General features: G+C 38.1%; 1 protein-coding gene across 4 annotated transcripts in view; it reads left to right on the forward strand.

The window, feature by feature from the left end:
* Nucleotides 1-1,095: 1,095 nt before the first annotated feature.
* AMN1 (antagonist of mitotic exit network 1 homolog) overlaps nt 1,096-17,449 on the forward strand; it is a 104,779-nt gene continuing 88,425 nt past the window's right edge. For 2 of the 4 annotated variants that reach the window (XM_004771790.3, XM_045073101.1), the window contains exons 1-3: nt 1,096-1,223; nt 1,560-1,719; nt 4,165-4,244. The gene's annotated coding sequence lies outside the window, so the exon portion shown is untranslated. The remainder of the gene's footprint in view (nt 1,224-1,559; nt 1,720-4,164; nt 4,245-17,449) is intronic. The other 2 variants (XM_004771791.3, XM_004771792.3) reach the window with 2 other exon arrangements.

The following is a 17,449-nucleotide window of genomic DNA, read 5'->3' on the forward strand; positions in this document are numbered from 1 at the left end:
CACAGCAACTTCTTTCAAGATATGTCTCCAAAGGCAAAGGAAACAAAAGCGAAAATAAACTTCTGGGACTTCATCAAGATCAAAATCTTCTACACAGCAAAGGAAACAGTCAACAAAACAAAGAGACAACCCACAGAATGGGAGACGATATTTGCAAATGACAGTACAGACAAAGGGCTGATATCCAAGATCTTTAAAGAACTCCTCAAACTCAAGACACAAAACAGATAATCATGTCAAAAAATGGGCAGAAGACACTTCTCCAACGAAGACATACAAATGGCTAACAGACACATCAAAAATGTTCATCATCATTAGTCATCAGGGAGATTCAAATCAAAACTACATTGAGATACCACCTTACACCAGTTAAAATGACCAAAATTAACCAGAAAGTAAACAACATGTGTTGGAGAGGATGTGGAGAAAGGGGAACCCTCTTACACTGTTGGTGGGAATGCAAATTGTGCAACCACTTTGGAAAAAGTGTGGAGATTCCTTAAGAAATTAAAAATAGAGCTTCCCTATGACCCTGCAATTGCTCTACTGGATATTTACCCCCAAAATATAGATGTAGTGAAAAGAAGGGCCCTTTATACCCCAAGGTTCATAGCAGCAATTGCCACAGTTGCCAAACTGTGGAAATAATCAAGATGCCCTTCAACGGACAAATGGATAAAGAAAATATGGTCCATATATACTACGAATTATTATGCCTCCATCTGAAAGGATGAATACCCAACTTTTGTTCAACATGGAAGGGACTGGAAGAGATTATGCTAAGTGAAATATGTCAAGCAGAGAGTGTCAATTATCATATGGTTTGGCTTACTTCTGGAGCATAAGGAATAACATGGAGGACATGGGGAGATGGAGAGGAGAAGTGAGTTGTTGGAAATTGTAGGGAGAGAAAAACCACGAGAGACTGTGGACTCTGAGAAACAAACTGAGAGTTTTGGAGGGAAGGGGGTGAGGGGTTGGGTAAGCCTGATGGTGGTTATTATGGAGGGCACATATTCCATGGAGCACTGGGTGTGGTGCATAAACAATGAATTCTAGAACACTGAAAAGAAAAAAAAAGATGAGAACCCCAAAAGTCATCTGAGGTGAGGGATAGAGAGCATGCATAGAGATTATGGAGACAGGGAACTTCCCAAGCTGTACTCAGACTTCACCCACTCAGAAGACTGGAACCCAGACCAGCAACGCATGGTAGTTTAAAGGTGTTTTATTTGTTACTCATTACTTAGAGATTTTACTATATTTTCCTTGGGGGAAAAATAACTCCTTCTTTTGGCTTTTGGAAAATAAGGTAGATTTCTTCAGATGTCGAAAGTATTAATGACTAGTTCAATAACTTCTCTAGCTCTAAGACTAAAAAAATAGTGGTTAACTTCTATTTGCTGTTTAGTAATTTTGTTTCCAGAAATCACAAATTTTCTGTTATTTTCTTGCTGGAACTGTTCGAACTCTATCTAGAACCAAAGGCTTAGGTGATAAGAACAGTTTCTATTGTTAAGTGTCAACTTTCTACACCTTTTGCTCTATCTGGACAACAGAACAAGTGCTTTACGAGATATGTGCTGCTATGAATCAAGGTCTGGAGAGGCTGTCCATTTTTTTCCTCTGTTCAAGGAGAGGAGTCTCCTCTGAAATCAAAACTCACCTAACTAAAAAGAAACGACGTTTTACTTCATGGAACAAATATCATGTAGAAAGGTAACACTTTTATAAGGCAAATTATTGTTTCTAAATTCAAAGTTTATATTTATGGCACCAGACTAGATGGTCCTTCCCTATCCCAAGATTATACAAATACTCAACTTGGGTTTTTTTTTTCTTTTGTATTTATTGTTTTATGACAAGTGTTTCATTTCATTTTACTCCTTTATGTTTTCCATATTTTAAATTGAACAAGTTTTACTTTTATAATAAAAAAATATAAAAACAAATTTGTAAAAATGCACAAACAAAGGGATTCACATAGTGTCAAAGAAATGAAAAGGTAAACAATAAGGGCAGAAAGAGTTCTGAGAAAAACAGATGGAAACTAAGGTGGCAAGTCTGCTTTGCAAGGGCAGTGGGATTAAAATGGCCTTGAACAGAAGTGACATAGATTAGAAGAGAGGAAAAGGGGAACGAAGGATCAGGGGAAGGAAAAAAAGCAACAAAAGCACTAAGTTTATGCTAAGGGGGAAATTAGTCGGTTTGTCAATTAGTCTGTTTGAATTTTTATGCAAAAGAGAAAACTTCAGGGAGGTAGTATCCACACTGTAAAGAGTTTAGAATTCGGATTAAAGAAACTTTATTCTGCAAATCTCAGACACAAATTCAAGAACTGAGTAGAGTCTTAACTTGTATTTGCAAAGGAGACAAGTTAGTGCAGAACTGGCTCACCTAATCAAGAAAATAGAAGTCTTTGAATAAAAACCCACAAGGTCAGGCGATAACTCAGTTTGTTCTATGGTAGTCAGTAATTCTGGTTGGATAAATTTTGGGTTCATTTTGATAAAAAAGAAAAACAAAATGTTTCTGTCTTTGGAATAAAACACAACTTTATGGCTTATCTTAGAATTCAAGGCTTTTTAGAATATTCCTATTTTTTAAGACTCAGAGTGCAATGTTTTTAGAAATGTCAGCCTTTTCTAGGCTTTGGTACAAAATGGGCTTGATTAGTCATTGTTGTGGACAGGGTTGGACAAGACATCAGTTTTCTTCGCCATATTGTGTAGACTAGAGTGTAGAATGTAAAACACCCAGAGGTTTCAGCCAGGCACGGGGTAGAACTGTGACTCCACAGGGTAGAGTTGTGCACTGCACAACTGCAGGGGGTGCTATGTACACAGTGTCCCCTGGAGTTAAACAATGCAAAATTGGCTCAGCTTTCCTTGAGAACCTAGAAGCCAGGCAAGTAACATAAATCAGTGAAGCATATGACCAACCTAAAGGATTCCAACTAATTAAAAAAAACAATGTTCAAAACACAGTGAAGAAATAACACAAATATATTTTGACTATATCCAGCCTTGGAGCTCCACTTTGCAATTTCTGCTAGAGTGTAGAAATAGTCATCTTTTTGAGCAGTGTAATGATGTGTTAAAGAGATTTGTAAAATGAATCATAGAGAAAAAAGACTAGAAAGAAGGAGAACAGTAAGAAAACTACTTCAATAGTCAAGAGCAGAGGAGAAACAAGAGCCTGGCCTAGGCTGAAGATAGTCGGATAGAAAGGAAAGAATTTTTAGGATTCATTGATAGAATTCAGATTTGATTCAGAATCAAGTCATTTCAGATGACTTCCCACAAGGAAAAAAGCAAAGGAGTTCAGAGTAATGCAAGGTTTTGAACCTAGGTCCTTAGGAAAATAATTGGGAAAAAAAAGATTTACCTTTGAAACAGATTCAGATTTTTTTAAAAAAAGGTTTTTTAGATTTTAGATCTAAAAAATAACTTAAATTTTACATACAAAAAATCAATTTTAGACTATAATAAAAATCATGTTTTGAAAGATTATTTAATGCTATAGTACTGCTTATATTGAAAATATGAGGGAAAAAACCAAAAAGAGGGAGAGAATTGGAAAAACTATACAAAAATGTTAACAGTGACTACCTTTGAGTAATGTGATTATGAGTTCTAATAATTTTTTTCTTTATATTTACATGCAGTTTCCAAATTTTCTACAATGAAGGTGCTATGTTTATAATTAGAAAAAATTCTTTTGATATCCTAGGAATTCACCTTTTACAAAATCAATAAATTAAATTTCCATTGTTTTGTTTTTGTGACAAGTATTTGCAGTAGCAAATGCTAATAGGTTAGCTTTCTTCCCCCCCCCCCCCCTTTGGTTAAGAAGGCTCCACACCCACTGTGTAGCTCAATGCAGGGCTTGAACTCAGGACCCTGAGATCAAGACCTGAGCTGAGATCAAGAGTCAGACACTTAACTGACTGAGCCACCCAGGCAACCCTAGGTTAGCTTTTTGGTGTTGGGAAAATAGAGCTTGTTCTACAGTGCTAAATACAAAGTCCTTGTAATCTCAAAGAAGTATTCAATATTTTCCAGTAATGCAGACTTGCAGGCATTATTTTTTGACTGAAAAATTAATTTCAAATGTGTTAATAATATTGTTTAAAAGATAGTGGTTTTGTTTTCTTTTTTTCAGCATTAGCTATTAGCCTTTCTCAAGTTGCACTCAAGACTTAAAGACCATCTGAGCTCTTGTCAAGAACATAAAGATTTAAGGTAAGAAGAAAAGTTAACAGTATCAACAATAAAAATAATAATATGTTTATAGCTTTAAAAATAGCTTTACATATATTTGATATAAAGCTATTTGACTTTTTGGGCGCCTGGGTGACTTAGTCATTAAGTGTCTGCCTCAGGTCATGATCCTGGGGTCCTTGGATCCAGTCCCACATTGGGCTCCCTGCTCAGTGGGAAGCCTGCTTCTCCCTCTACCACTCCCTGTACTTGTGTCCCCTTTTTCACTGTATCTTTCTCTGTCAAATAAACAAAAATAAAATCTTAAAAAAAAAAAAAAAGCCTATTTGACTTTTAAGAAAAAAAATTGACTGTAATAATGGCAGGGTTTTTGTTTTTTTGTTTTTTTTTTTTTTTTTAGCTCTACTTTGTGGAGGAGACATTGCGATTCAGAGAGGTGTCTCTTGCTCAGTATCACACAGCTACTAAATAGTAAAATCAGGATTTAAATCAAGGTCTTCTTCTTCCAAGTACTTGATTTTTCCCACAAAGTATTAATGGGAAACCATGAAACCCATGTCCACCTCATTAGACCCTTCTCTGGTCTGACAGCAGGGCCTGATTACTCTTGCCACCTTTGGCCAGGGTCATGACCTTGTCAAGCTCCAGGCTCTCACTGTCGTCCAGCCTGCTCCAACCTAGTGAAACCCAAGTACAACAAAGGAGAAGAGACAGTGATAAAAAAAACAAAAACAAAACAAAAACTCGTTAAGAAATAAAGCCACTGTCTTTCATTTCTTTGAGGCATATTTGGCATTTTAAACTTTGAACAATGGTTTGCAGAGAAGTCCTTCCTAAATGAATATTAAAGTTCTGAGATAATGGAAATGACTGCAAATTTACTAGTTTATTAGGCAATAAGTCACATCTACCAACAGAATAATTTTTATGCATGCATCTTATACTTGTCATAAATGGACAGAACGGGGACAACAACTCTCTTGGATGACCTGAGGCAGAACTTCAAGAATCAGCTTCAGTTCCACCTGGTTTTATCCCCCAAATTAGTTTTCCCTTCATACTTCTTTTATATGATCGCATTTGGCAGTTACACCCACTTGCTGGAAGAATTTCTCATTGTTCTATGATCAAGAGTATCATTTGTCTTACCTGATACTCCACTGTTGATCATGCAAACACGATTTTTGCTTTGAACATGACTTTGATATATTCTCAGATTGTTCTTCATGCGTGCATGGGTTCTTTGTAGGTGTCATTTTTTTCTTCCTGGATCACTGACTTCTCGTATACACTTTTTGGACATTTGTTCATGCTTTTATGCTTGATACCCATACTCCTTTGTTCAGTATGGGTGGGTAATTTGGATATAGTAGCAAATAGCTCACCTGTCACTCTACTACTTACTTAAAAAGCAACACTGCCTTCTCTAAAGTTTATAGCAATGTCACATAATAAATATTTATCAAATGAGTCATTAAATGGATATCAACTACGAGGTATTATAGACAACTTTGAGTGGGATGTTACAAAAAGTAGGAGATTCTGATGCAGGTTTTTTTTGTTTTGGGCTTTTTTTTTTTCAGAAATAAAAATGATTAAAGTTTAATTGTAAGTTAGAATTTGAAATATTTCAAGATACCAAACATAAGCAATAAAGAATAAGCTTAATGAACAAGAACTTGTAAAAACGACTGGACTTGATAAATTCTTAGGAGGAGAACATCCTTCTGCCCAAAGCTACTCCCTACTGTATTATTTATCTATTTATGCTGGTAGGGTTCAGAACATGCTATCCCAAAATATGAATATTGAAAATTTTAACTGAAGGAATTTGAGAAAACAAACAGAAGCAGAAAGATCACTCTGACCTTTCTTCTACACTTCTGCCTTGAATCAGGTCACAAAACCCTCAGGTCCCTCCCTATATAGGTGGAAAGAGCATCATTATCTCCAGGATAAAAGGACACCAAGAAGAATTGACTTAAACAGGCCTATTTTATTCCTATTATATTTTATTCCTATAATATATTATATATTTCTCTATTATATTCCTCCACAACAATGTACTCTTCAAACCTAGCATAAAAGTACTTGGGTCTGTTCCTTTGGGTCTTCATTTCCTTATGAAGGCTCCCGTGTCACATAAAACGTATTCAATTTGCTTGTTTTTCTCCTACTAATCTGTCTTTGTTAGTTTAATTTTCAGACCCAGCCAGAGACCTTCACAGTGTTAAGGAACACTTTTTCTTCCCTGACACTGCATAGCAAATTACTTGAGACTTAGCATCTTAAAACAATAAATATTTATTATCTCACACCATTTCAAATGGTGAGGAATCTGGGAGCAGCTTAGCTGATTGTTTCTGCCTCAGAATTTCTCATGAAGTTACAGCCAAGATGTCAGCCAGGGCTGCAGTCCTATGAAGGCTTACCTGAGCTGGAGGATCCCCTTCCCAGCTCCGCACTTGGTTGTTGGCAAGAAGCCTCAGTCCCTCACCAAATGTGTCTCTCCATAATACTGCTTATGAAGTGAGAGCCGGCCTCCCCCAGAGCTAATGATGAGAGAGAGAGAGAGAGAACACACACACCAAGATGAAAGCTACAGTGTCTTTTATGACCTCATCTCAGAAGTGATACAACATCACTTTTGTTGTGTTCAGTCAGTCATGAAGACCAACCCTGGTACAACCTGGGAGGAAATGACACCAGTGTGTGAATACTGGGAAGCAGGGCTCATAGGGGAACATCTTGGAATCTGGCTACCACCCTTCCCTTGTATTCTTTATTACCTTCTCCATCTCCCATTGCTCTTTTGATCTTTCAACTTCAACTACTTTCTTCTTACTAGGTCTTCCCCTATCTTGGTTTTAGACACTCTGAAACTATACTCTGAAGCTCCACTTCTATACCTTCTTGGGGGAAAAAGAAAAAACAAAACCGTTCCAAAATGTTCCTCCTAGTTCAGCTCTAGTTACCCACTGTGTCTCCATGGTTGAATTCCCGAAAGAGAAGTCAACACACGCTTCCACTTCCCCACCTCCCATTTCTTCAGCCCACAGTGATTTGACCTGCTCCTCAAACTTTCCAGGGGAGCCGTGGTCCCCAGGTCACTGGAACATTGCAAGGAGTTCTCAGTTTAAAATTCCAAAACATTTCTCCCCCTTAATTAATGTCTGCAGCATTTGTTTTCCATGAATCTCTTTTCCCTGGGCTGCTGGGACACCATTCCTCCCTGGCTTTTGTCCTAACCCTTTCATGACTATTTCTCAGCTTCCATTGCCGATCTTCCTCCTTTACCTCCCCGTAAGTATTGGCATCTTCCACAATTCAATACTTACCTCTTTTTTCTTATTATTCTAAACTCTCTCCCTGTATTTTTTTTATTCCAGAGGCTTTACCTACCATCTCTATGCTGCTAACCGCCAAATCTAAATCACCAGATTCGTTCTCTTTCTTCAACGGCACGCCATTATAACCGACTCCTGGCTTAACATTGTGAAAGCCCCCTGGGTTTCTCAATAGAGATGAGTTTGTTCAGTTCAAAGAGATCAATTACTTCTGAGAACTTTAGCTGGGAAGGGAAATTAAAAAAAAAATCAATTCTAAAGGAAACCTTATCTCTAAAAGAGTTTTATCCATTTGGTACAACCTCTAGTGCAAAGGCATGATCCCACCAGAGGGCTTCCTCTCTTCCTAGAAGAAGCCACCAATATGTCCACCAAGCCATTAGTCATCATTTTGGTTTAACATGAAGAACAGCAGATGGCTCACCCTCATTATTAGTTTATGCAGAGATTGGTAAAAGCCAGAGCTGTGCTGAGCCTCATAATCAACTCCTATCTGTCAATACCTCCTTCAGATACTTCATGATAGCTGTGCCAAGACTCCCAGAATCTTGCCACATTCTGTCCCTCTGGACAAATTGTTCAGCTAAGACCAACCTCTCCCTGGAATGCTCAGGGTTTCAGACCTAAATCCCCCTTAAAGTCCTGTCATGAGACCACGTTCTGAGTCACGTTCCACAGTGTGTTGTTAGCGTAATCACTCTTGTTTCTACTGCAGCTACTCCTGCTGCCCTCACACTTTTACCCGTAAATGTGCTGTGAGCAAAAGCATTTCAGGCTCAACAATGTCGTGATGTGATGCGTTGTCAAGCACCCCAGGCAGCAGCCTGCTGTTCTTATACCTACAAGGTCAGGAACATCTCACATTTCCCTGTTGGTTATGTGCCCTGCCTCAGGAGCAAAGCTAGGTGTCAGGTGAGTAGGTGTTTCCTTTTATTCGAGCCACAAATCTTGTTTTTGCCAGGGAAATGACTGGCATTGAGACTAAGCTCCCAGAACTTCTTCACCTCTTGGAGTCTCCAGAGCCTCGTTCTAAGGCTAATGAGACCATCTCTGTACTTCAAGCCCAGCTATTCAAAGAGACTGTCAGAAACCAGACAGCAGAGCTACTGCTCTTCTAAGGTATAAAACTGATTGGAAAAATATTAAATAAATAAAACTGATCAGGGATCACAAGAAAAACTCTTCTTTCACCAAGGGGAAATATCTAAACATTGAAAAGCTTCAGTAGTATGGGGGGAATTGAAAAATAAAATGAAATGTTAAATAGAAAGAAAATTTGACATATGTACTGAGAAAATGCCATGCCTAACAAATTTAATGCTAGTCCTAGATTACTTATGGAGAAAAGGTAGAGAAGAAGAAAGGAAGAGAGGAAGGAAAAGGAAGAAAAGGAAAAGGAAGGGCAAAGTGATAGGAGAGAGAGCAAAAGGAAAAAGTATAGAAAAAGAGCCTCTTCATCTAGAAATCAATGAAAAAGTTCCAAGGCTTCGTTCTAGATACTCTGAAACTATCTGTGCCACTTAGTCAAGTTCCCTTCATCTCATAGTGCTACTTTTTAATTTACTGGGATTCCATAAATTTATGGCTGGTGTTGTATTATACCAATATAGTTGTATTTTTGTCATTTTGAGAATGCTTTATAGACTTATAACTAAGACATAATTCACAGGTGAAATAGACAAAAGGGATTATGAGTACACTTACCTTGATGAGTGCTGAGAAATGTATAGGATTGAGTTATTATATTGTACACCTGAAACTAATACAACTTTGTATATTAATTACACTTCAACAAAAAAAGACGTAATATGCATCCTTTATCACGTTAATTAATTGTAGCCACATGTAATCTTGATGTTCTGATGATTACTGGGAAGAAGGCACAAAAAATTTCAAAGAGCATCTCTAGCACCAGGACAAACCAGAAGCATTCTGATCTGACAGTTGTTCAAAGACTGAGTAGTACTAACTTCACAACATACCAGAAGCCCACAGTAAGAAATAAAGCTACTAGACATGACCTTCAAGTCCACAGTTGTCAACTTAGGAGGAAGAATTTTGACAGCAGAGCAGAATACAACCTCACTCCGTCTGCAAATACAGCAGAATACAACCTCACTCCATCAATCTGCCCAGTCTAACTCTGTACATTACACTGGTGCATATATGCAAAAGGAAACACTGAATGACACCGAGTATTACAAACACTTACAGAATATAGATAATCATAAGGAGACTCTTAGCACTGTTATAATCAGTGTAAATTTGGGATGGTTTTGATTATATATGTTTTTTTCAAAAGTTTATTCTCATGTGCTGGGTTTGAAATAGCACAACACTGGCATGAATCACAAATTCAATAAAACCTTCCAAGATTCCATAAACCTGGCACCTCTGTCTTCTTGACATTCTCTTGTTATATTTAAGACAAGCTGTTGAGCTTGAGGGGGAGGTTAGATGGGCAGCCTGAAGAAAATTGTAAGTGTTTGAAAAATTTGTTGAGGGAATTTTAGAGAAGCAGATGGCCCAGAACAAATAAAATGATTGCCTAAGCTCTACTGGAGGTTCACCTGAGTTTAGAGGTCATGGATTTATTGTCCCATGGTGGAATTTGTCCCATGTAAAACCCCATATGGTACGTTCTTTGCCAAGTTGCCTCCTTATAGGAATGGAGAAGGCCGACTGTTAGTTGGGGGTTACAGTACAGGTGGAATAGGAGAGTAAGAACATGAGAGAGTTGAGATGGCTGCAAATAATGACAGATGATGAGGCCTCCAAGCTAGGGATAACAGTGAGGCCAGAAGGAGCCTTCAAAAGCAGGAGAACTGGAGGGACAGGGTGCTAAAACAGGTGAGGTAAGGGCATTTCTGGGAGTCTTCTCAGATGATGCCAGAAATTTTACGATGTAAACCAGGTGAGAGATATGTCCTGAGAAGCTGAAGTATGTCATGAAGGGTCATGAAAGAACAAATACAGTTCTAGCTGTGTTTTCATTTCTGAGACAGTCAGAAGCATACTAATTATTTGGTTCTTGAAAACCTAAGCAGGAAGGAGACAGTTCATTGCCATAGCCATCTAAAAAATAAAATCTGCTCTAAAGATTTTACAGCTTTGTGTTGAGCACAGGAAAAATGAAAACTATATTGATCATGGTATTTATAAACTAAGTGAAGAATGTCTGAAGAGCATTTTATGAAAACTCGTTTTTCTACCTACACCTTTCTCCAAAGAACCGTTTTATGACTCCCGGTAATTCTCTCAAACAAAAAGAGCATTAACAATCTGAGGGGTTTGAAGTGGCCAGGGGGTGGGAGGTTGGGGGAACCAGGTGGTAGGTATTAGAGAGGGCACGGATTGCATGGAGCACGGGGTGTGGTGCAAAAATAATGAATACTGTTATGCTGAAAATAAATAAAAAATAAATTAAAAAAAAAGCAAAAAAAAAAAAAGAGCATTAACACAAGCCTAGAGGCAGTAAGTTTTTTGTTGCCTAAAGATAGTCCTACTGATAAAAAGAAATTGAAAGCAGGTATCTTTTTTTTTTTAAAGATTTTATTTATTTATTTGATAGAAATCACAAGTAGGCAGAGAGGCAGGCAGTGAGATGGGGGCAAGCAGGTTCCCTGCCGAGCAGAGAGCCTGATGCCAGGGCTCGATCCCAGGACCCTGAGATCATGACCAGAGCCAAAGGCAGAGGCTTTAACCCACTGAGCAACCCAGGCGCCCTGAAAGCAGGTATCTTTATTTGCTTTGTATTAAAAGGAAGGAAAATATATTAGAGGAAATCGGTCATTTACAAAAAGAGCAGAGCACATCAAAATGAACCTTTCTGGAATGTGGAGGGCAAGAAAAGAGTGTAGGTATAAAAGCGCAACCTGAAGGATCCTTGCGTTGCTGGAAATAATATGTACTTGGACTGTATCAGTGTCAATATGCTGGTTGTGATACTGTACTATAGTTTTGCAAAATGTTACCACTAGAGAGATCTTTATATTATTTTTTACAATTGTGTGTGTATCTATCATTATCCCCAAATAAAGTTTAATTAAAAAGAAAAACACACACACAAACACAAAATGAACTTTCCTAGCTATAGGGAAGAACAGTCACCTCCACTCCTTGTGTTTCCATATGCAGTAATTTAAGTGAGGCCAGAATGATTCTCTAACCTGGCTGCTCATTTGTTCTCTGGGTAACCTCAAATTTCCTGGAAAGCTGAGAATCACCAAGTCTCTCTCCACCCTTCATTTACTACCCCCCAGGGGGATAGGAGAGCCTCGGAGAAGAACCACGTGTGAGTTGGGGAGAATAAATAGCTCAGTCCTTCCCCCACACTTTCTAGACCTGTTTTGCAGAGAGTGTGTCAGCTTTCCTCTCATGGGCCTGTATTCTACTGGGAAGCCCTGTGTTGTTCAACTGTACCAGTAACTACTGGATTAAGTCTGGGAAAAGTATGACAGCACCCACTTCACCATGTCATCAGTCAGCTTTATTAAGGTGACAGTTTGACCTTCATTTGTCTGATTCTGTATCTCCTTCAACGGATACCGAATCCAAGAGGGAGAAAGGGACACTATTTTTGAGGTACCCGGTTCCTGCAAGAAAAGAGTTTTCGGCTGGCATGAACTCATACATCAGACCCAGGGACGCCTGGGGATATGACCTCAGATTTGCCTTCTTGCCATTCCGCTCTCCAGAATGTAGCAAAGCAAGATAAATGTGGAATGTTAGGAGCTCACGTTGCACCTGGTTTACAGAAGCATGCATTGTGAAATCTCTGACTAATGAGCTGCAGCTGCACCGGGAGGCATGTGACTTGGCATCTACTCCTGAAGAGACTGTACGAGCATGGGATTATACACACGTAGGGAATAGAAAGGGGGGCTGCCCCAATGGGAAGCTGTCTGCCCTGGATTCAACCTCATCTCTTGTGCCTGAGCCCTGCCGAGTGGAAGAGAGTGGAAGCCACACCTAACCTGTCACCAGGTATCCTACAACCCATGTAGCAAGTAGTCCAATGACATTCTAGCACCTGCTAGCAGTACCTGCTCTTCAGTGACTGGATGAACTTCTTTTCTAAGTTCACTTAGCTGTTGCAGTCATGCTGGAGGTTAGTGCAGCTATCCCTCATTCTGACACTGATTTCCATTCTCCTTCCCTTTCTAGAGATGCAGCAGAGCTCAGGTACCTTCTCAGATTGCCTTGCAGGTGGAGCTGGCTCCCAAGTCTCTGTTCTGGCAAATGAAATAAACTGCATTTTTCTGGTACTGCCTCTTCTACTTCATTCTTCTTGCCCAGACCACATGCATGATGCCTGAGGCTTACAGTCATTGCAAAGCAGGTACATGGCAAGACAGGAGGGGTTGGTTAATGGTGTCGTGGAGGCACCAGACAAGTCTTGGACCTCCTATTGCCAGACCTGTGGAGTGTCCTGGATTATCCAGCTAGATCCAATGTGATCATAAATGTCCTTATAAGGGAAAGAGGGAGGAAGAGAGAAGGATCAGAGAAAGATGAGGCAACAGAAGCCAGGTCAGAGGAATGCTGTGTTGCAGGCTACGAAGGAGGAGGAAAGAGGAGGAAGGAGGCTGTGAGGCAAGGAATGTGGGCAACCCCCAGAAGATGGAAGAAGAAACAGATTCTTCTCCAGAGCCTCCAGAAGGAATGCAGCCCTTCTAACACCTTAATTTTAGCTTAGTGAGGCCTGTGTCAGTCTTCTAAACTACTGAACTATAAAACAATAAATCCATGTTTATACCACTATGCAGTAATCTTTTACAGTGGCAATATAAAATTGGTAAGCTCTATTAAGACCTTTTTTTTTTTAAGATTTTATTTATTTTTTCGATAGAGAGAGATCACAGCTAGGCAGAGAAGCAGGCAGAGAGAGAGGAGGAAGCAGACACCCTGGTGAGCAGAGAGCCCGATGCGGGGCTTGATCCCAGGACCCTGGGATCATGACCTGAGCCAAAGGCAGAGGCTTAACCTACTGAGCCACCCAGGTGCCCCTCTATTAAGACCTTTTAATAATAAATTATGATTAATCTAAGGAAATTTTTTCCTTTCAGTGCAAGACACCTGTAATTTTCAAAGCAAAAAGAGACGTAACTTATTTTTTAAGAATTAAAAAAAAAAAAAAATCCCCAGGAACCTAGGAAATGACTGATGTTTTTCTAGCTTATGGTGACAAAGACCAAAGCTGGTTTTAAGCCTATTGAATTGATCAGTGACAACTTACTCCAGTAAACACACCTCAGGAACAGGAAACATGCTTTTATAGCTCATGTTTCTAAGGCTGATTTTCAACTACTCCTGCCTCAGTAACCAGTATGTCCCCAAATAATACTCCTATAAAACCTCTATTTGCTCTGTTCAGTGAGACTATGTCTGATCAGCATAGCTTTCCCTTACCTAAGTAAGCAATAAATTCAGTTTCTAGGTTTCACATTTTTTAAATTTATTTTCAGCATAACAGTATTCATTGTTTTTGTACCACACCCAGTGCTCCATGCAATCCCTGCTCTCTATAATACACACCACCTGGTACCCCGACCTCCCACCCCCCCGCCCCTTCAAAACCCTCTGATTGTTTTTCAGAGTCCATAGTTTCTCATGGTTCACCTCCCCTTCCAATTTCCCCCAACTCCCTTCTCCTCTCTATCTCCCCATGTCCTCCATGCTATTTGTTATGCTCCACAAATAAGTGAAACCATATGATAATTGACTCTCTCTGCTTGGCTTATTTCACTCAGCATAATCTCTTCCAGTCCCGTCCATGTTGCTGCAAAAGTTGGGTATTCGTCCTTTCTGATGGAGGCATAATACTCCATAGTGTATATGGACCCCATCTTCCTTATCCATTTGTCCATTGAAGGGCATCTTGGTTCTTTCCACAGTTTGGCGACCATGGCCATTGCTGCTATAAACATTGGGGTACAAATGACCCTTCTTTTCACTACATCTGTATCTTTGGGGTAAATACCCAGGAGTGCAATTGCAGGGTCATAGGGAAGTTCTATTTTTAATTTCTTGAGGAATCTCCACACTGTTCTCCAAAGAGGCTGCACCAACTTGCATTCCCATCAACAGTGGAAGAGGGTTCCCCTTTCTCCACATCACCTCCAATACATGTTGTTTCCTGTCTTGCTAATTTTGGCCATTCTAATTGGTGTAAGGTGATATCTCAATGTGGTTTTAATTTGAATCTCCCTGATGGCTAGTGATGATGAACATTTTTTCATGTTTCACATTTTGGGTGATGATCTTATCCTTGGTATACTGTACATTCTTCTTAATTTAACAAGGTTCAAAGAAATCACAAGGTGCCAGGTTTTCATACTAACTGTTAAGTGAGGGAGTTGGGAAAGAGAGAAATAGTAGAATTTGTTTTGGTTACGTGAAAAAATCAAGAGTTGTTTAAAACTCTTGATTTGTTCTTGTGTTTTATTTGAAAAACAAAAACCCTAAAACTAAATAAAATCACTCATGATTCCAGCATCTTCATTTTTTAAATATTTAAAGAAGTGCAAGTCCTCCATCTCCTTCCAATCAATCCCACCCACGAGGGGTAATTGCTAATAACAATTTTATGTAAATCTCTTCAGATGTAAACTTAGGTACAGAGGTGTTATAATAAGCCTATTTGAACTGGTTGCCATGGTGTTGCTGGGGCCTTTGAAATGTATTTTGTATGGTTAATTATAGTTTGGTATTTTAGCATGGTTGTGGGCTTCATGAGAATGGTAACCATGGTACATTCTTCTCTTCATAACAAATTATGCTACATATTTATGTAGCTACAAATTATGCCACAAATATTTATTGAATTTAACTAAGAACTAAGTTTCTCTAAATAAGATCCCATTTAATTTCTGGTAGAGAATATAATATTTAGCCCTAAGGTGATAGAGATAAAGATTTTGAGTCCAACTGTAATAGACTCTGGGATTTTAATGTTTGAAGTTCTAAAGCAATACTGCTCAAAGAGTGGTCAAAAAAGTTTGGCCATTTCAGGGGAAAAAGTATAGAAGTTATTTTGTTCCCACACAGTTCATAAAGGTTAAGTTAAGATTAATTACTTCTTTTACAGAAATCCTCTTGTATTTTTAGTTTATTATTTTCAAAATAGATATTATCTTCATGATTCAAAGTTGAAAATGGCTGGGGTGCCTAGCTGGCTCAATTGGTAGAGCATATAAGTCTTGATCTTGGGGTTGGGAGTTTGAGCCCAATGTTGGGTGAGGCAGTTACTTGAAAAATTAAAAAAATGAAAAAAAAATTGAAAAAGATCAAAGGATAAACAGTAAAAGTTCTTCTAACCACATCTCCTAGCCAATACTGATTTGTCTGTTATGTATCCTTCCAGAGATATTTTACAGTATTATAAGAAAACCCACACATACACACACTTCTGATCTTTTCATTCGAGTAATTTCGGCTATACACTCTTCTGCACCTTCCATATCAGTACACAAAGAGCAGTCTCATTTTCTTTTACAGCTGCAGAGAATTCTTGAATGGACACAAAGATACTTCTCTTTTTAAATTACAAAGAAGGTCTTAATAACTTTGTACAAGTGTTAGTTCATAATACTTGAATATATCTGTAGGACAAATTCCTAGAAACAGACTTGTGTCAAAAGGTATGTGAATGTATAACTTTTAAAGTTAATTGCTAAAGTCTCTCTTCATGGAGGCAATTCATCTCTCATGGAAATTAGAGTTCCTGGTCCCCCATAGTCTCAGCTACACAATACATCATTATCCAACATATTTTCTCTGCTAATCAAACAGCTCAAAACTGAACTCTTAGCAGGACATTAACTTTCATCCTATTGTGAGTGAAGTTAATTTTTAAAAAATATGTTTGAGTCATTTGTATTACTTTTTCAGTGAATGATTAAGTACTTATTTTAGGTTAAGTAGTTATTTTAGGAAAATTAACCCTTTGTGATACGAATATAAAATGAATTTCCTCAAGGAGCCATTGCTATTACTTTATGATAACTCCTCCCAAGAAGAATTTTTAAAAATATGACTTGCAAATATTTCATCATTTGCTTGTCTCTTCACTTTCTGGATAATGTCTTTGAAGCACAAAAGTTTTAAACTTAATGAAGCCCAAGGAATCCATTATTTTTTTCTTTTCTTACTTATGCTTTTGGTGCCATATCTAAGAAACCACTGCCTAATGCAAGACCATAGAGACTTTTAATTTATGTTTTCTTATAAGATTAAGCTCCTGTATCTAGGTGTTGATCCATTTTCAGTTAATTTTTGTATATAGCAGGTGATACTTGTGTTTTAAATTTGTTTATAAATTCCAGGTGCCCTAGAACTGCTCATTAGTTCATTACTTCCTCAGAATTCCTCAGGAATTGTCTTGACAGCCTTATTGAAAATCATTTTACCATAAGTATATGGGTTTTTTTCTGGACTCTCAGTTCATTATATTCATCTCTATGTCTATCTTTAATGCCAGTACCACAAAGTATTGAATATTCTAGCTCTGAAGTAACTGAAATGGGGAATTGTGTATTCTGATTTTAAATTTTTTATTATACATCTGAAATAGTCTTTAAAAAATTGACATACAATATTGTAAATATTGTATTACTTTCAGGTGTATAACATAATGGTTTGATAATTTATATACACTATGAAATAGTCACTGCAATAAGTCCATCATCACCATACAAAATTGTAACAGTATTATTGGCTATATTCCCTATGCTATATATTATATCCCTGTATTTTACTTATTTTGCAACTGGAATATTGTGCTTTATTTTCAACATTGTTTTAGCTCTTCAGGGCCTCTTGACATTCTCTGTGAACTTGAGGACTAGGTTTTTCATTCCTGCAAAAAGGCAATTGGAA

The sequence above is a fragment of the Mustela putorius genome, unplaced genomic scaffold (assembly GCF_011764305.1).
Source record: "Mustela putorius furo isolate JIRA1106 unplaced genomic scaffold, ASM1176430v1.1 tig00537227_pilon_pilon_pilon, whole genome shotgun sequence".
NCBI lineage: Eukaryota > Metazoa > Chordata > Mammalia > Carnivora > Mustelidae > Mustela > Mustela putorius.